This window comes from Chrysochloris asiatica, unplaced genomic scaffold, assembly GCF_000296735.1.
Source record: "Chrysochloris asiatica unplaced genomic scaffold, ChrAsi1.0 scaffold00264, whole genome shotgun sequence".
NCBI classification, from domain to species: domain Eukaryota; kingdom Metazoa; phylum Chordata; class Mammalia; order Afrosoricida; family Chrysochloridae; genus Chrysochloris; species Chrysochloris asiatica.
This window is the reverse complement of record NW_006408782.1, coordinates 1,937,675-1,941,399: the sequence shown is the minus strand read 5'-3', so window position 1 is coordinate 1,941,399 and position 3,725 is coordinate 1,937,675. Positions and strand designations below refer to the sequence as shown.

Sequence of the window (3,725 nt, the reverse complement as noted above, 5' to 3'; positions counted from 1 at the left end):
CATTAATGAACTGTCAGAAGTTGAGTTGCTGAATTATTGTTGGGAAACTGACTGATAACCATATTAGGTTTGATTGGTTTGTATACTCACTTCCAAAAATATTTTCTTTTTTTTTCATTTTTAGGTGGTTTTTTTTGGTTTTGTTTTTTTTTTTAAGTCTGATAAATCAGGACTGGGGACTCAGGTATGGTGGTGATGCAAAAGAGGGAAGGTATGGGGGTGGGCTTCAGGGGTAGGTGGCAGTACTGTCTCGTAGCCCCCTGCGCCTGGTGTTGTCTCCAGAAAAGGGACTGTCATATTCTAGAACAAGTGAATCCTCTATTGTGTCTGTTCAATGTTGGAGGAGATGTCTATTTCATCAGACAGCTCACAAATATGACCTCAAAACTGGTGTGACGTCATTGAGGATCTTGGAATCATTCTCATCTGACATAAATGTGATGGCCAAGTCCTTGGTGCCAAACTGACCTGCTCTGGCTACCTGATGCAAATAGGTGTCAGAATCCTCAGGCATGTCATAGTTAAAGGCAATGGTCACCCACTTGATGTCAATTCCTTGGCCAAATAAGTTGGTAGCTATAAGAATTTGTCATTGAAAATCTTTAAACTGCTGGTACTGAGAAAGCCTCTCTTCCTGGGGCATCCCACGGTGGATGGCAAGGGCTGGAAAGTTCTGCTCCACCAGAAGCTGAGCCAGGGCAATGCAATGTTGCACAGATATCACAAAGATCACCACCTGGTTAAACTCGAGGACATCTAGAAGGTCAAAGAGCTTCTGGTTCTTCTCGTTGTCCTTCAGTTTCACATAGTATTTCTACAACCCATGCAGCATCAGCTTTGTCTCATCATCCACGAAGATCTCTGTTGGGTCTTACATGAACTTTCATCAGACTGGATGGATGTCTTTGTTCAAGGTACCACTGAACATTATGACCTACATCTCATGGGGGGGGTCATGTGAAAAATGTCCTGGACATCCCAACACATGTTGAGCTGTTCAAGCATCTTATCACACTCATCGAAAATAAAGTGTTTAATGTGTTTGATATTCAGACTGTTGTTTCGAGGCAGGGTCAAGATGCAGCCAGGGGTCCTCAAGACAGTATGTGGACAATTCTTCTTCAGCACCTCTTCATCCTTCTTGATAGATAGACCACCAAAAAAACCTGTGACCTTGACATTGGACATATATTTAGAGAAGCACTCATACTCCTTGCTGATCTGGAAAGCCATCTCCGGAGTGTGACACATCACCAGCACAGATACCTGCCCAGTTACTGGCTCCAGCTGTTGCAGTATGGCCAGCACAAACACGGCTGTCTTTCCCATTCCTGACTTGGCCTGGCACAGAACATCCATTCCTAGAATGGCCTGAGGGATGCACTTATGCTGGCCTTCTGATGGATGTTCAAAACCACAGTCAACAATGGCACGGAGCAACTCTGGCTTGAGTAGGAAGTCATGAAAGTCAGAGCTGTGGGTGGAGACATAGGAGCCCTTGACATCCTTCTTGGCAGGGGCTTCAGCCCCATCTCCTCAGCTGCTGTCTCCACTTTGTCATCTTCGTAATGAAAGTGCTCATTGTCCACATCATTTTCTGCCATAACTGGGCTGGTAGAGAGAGAAGGGGAAGGGTATCTGGATAGGTTCATGAAGAATAAGTGAAATCAAAGGGGAAGAGTGGGGTTTAGGGAACAAAAGAGGAAAAGGAAGATACTAGTTTCTATTAGAAAAGCAGAGCAGGGCAGGCGTGTATGGCAGCAGCAACGGTGACGAAGAAGGGAGCCTCCAAAATGTTTTCTTGATGTCTTATCTTCATGAGAAGCTTATCAGCCTCCTAAGTCTGTCAATTGAACTGATAAACATCGTGATAAATGGAGAATAATGTGAAGTTGCCAATGATTTTATTCTAGTTGGATCAAAAATTAGCTTGTGTGCAAAAAACTGTTAGGAAATTAAACAGCACATTGTACTGGCAAATGTCCTGCAAAAGACTTCTTTAAAGTTTAAAAGACCACATATGTCACTTTGATGACAAGGTATGCCTGACCTAATCAACAGTATTTTCATTCACCTCCTGGTTTGGTGCTGTAAGATAATAAATGTACTGTTAATGATAAGGTCAACAGTTCAATCCCACCAAGCACTCCTCGAAAATCCTATACAAGGTTGCTATGAGTTGGAACTGACTCAACAGCAACACATGCATGTGAAAGTTGGAGAATTAAAAAAAGAAGGTTGAAGAAGAATCAATGGTTTTGAATTGTAGTGATGGCAAAGAATATTAAATATACCATAGATTTCCACAAGAATGAACAAATTTAGCCTTGTGAGAAATAAAATAAGAATATGTTTTAGGAGCAAGAAGAGCAAGACTTGCTAACTTAAAACAGGTCATCAGGAACATTCAATCACTAGAAAAGGACCTTATGTTTGGTAGAAGGCCAACAAAAATGTAAGAAACCCTAATGCGATGAATTGGCATAGCAGCCATCACAATGAACTCAAACATACCAATGACCATGAAGATGGTCATTGGACCTAGCATCAATTGTTCTGCTGTACATAAGACAGCCACAATCAGAGTTGGCTCAACAGCAACTAACAACAATGACAAGTCTACTAATAACTCATGTTTCTTAAAATGTCACCTTTGTTGGTTTTGGCATCTAAAATAGCACAAACATTTGATCATCTCCATAGGAACTGTCCTGGTGTGGTGCTGTTGGTTAATGCACTGAACTGCAAAGTCCACTTGAACTGGGAGACCAGCAGTTCAAGCTCACCAGCTGCTCCTCGGAAACCCTATACAGGGTCACTATAGGTTGGAACCTGACTCTACAGCACTTAACCACAACAACGACAATAGGGACTGTGTTTGCACATCTTGGGCCAGTTGCTAGGAGTTCTTGTGGTTCCATCAATGGCAGCCATATTTCTGGGGTCAGTATGGTTCTGTGAGAAAGAGGACAAGCTTGTGTCACCAGACCTCAATCTGAATCCTGGTTATTTATCCCCAGTTGTTGTTGTTAGGTACCATTGAGTCGGTTCAGACTCACAGTGATGCTAAGCATAACAGAATGAAACACTGTCCATTCCTACACCATCTTCACAATCATTGCTACCCTTGAACCCACTGTTGTTGCAGCTATACCAGTTCATCTCATTGGAGGTAGTGTCTTCCAACCTGAGGGGCTCATCTGACAATACTCTGGTATTGAAACATTTATAATGTTTCAATATTCAATATTCTGGTGATGACAGTGTTCAACTGATATTCATAAGGTTTCCAGTAAATGAATATTCAGAAGTAATCCACCTCTCCTACTTCCTTGAGAAAGGGGCAGATAACATAGAAGTTCATTGTAACTATTGTTAGTTACATCAAACACAATGTGTATCTCATTCCCAAGGCAATTCACAGATGGAAATAAATATTTTTTTGAGGAAATATATGAGAACCAGTTTCACAAATCCCCAAATGTATCATCATGAGGAAGATATTTTAAAAGTTCATAAAAAATGAAGAGAGAAGATTTAAGCAAAGGTTGTCATTGTAGAAAGTTCTTGGAGTTCTGCGAATCTCTATCCCTCTCTTCAAGTTATTAATGAGATCACCTGGGCATTTAATAAGACCAATGGAATGATTTTCATTCATGAAGTTGGGTACAATGCCCAGGGGTTGTCTCTTGTTCCAAAAACCTGTGCCTAAGAAATTGTGGCTG

The 3,725-nt window shown here is 41.5% G+C and overlaps 1 pseudogene; it reads right to left on the bottom strand.

Moving 5' to 3' along the window:
- Positions 1 to 318: 318 nt before the first annotated feature.
- Positions 319 to 1,604, bottom strand: LOC102812486 (annotated as a pseudogene).
- Positions 1,605 to 3,725: the final 2,121 nt, after the last annotated feature.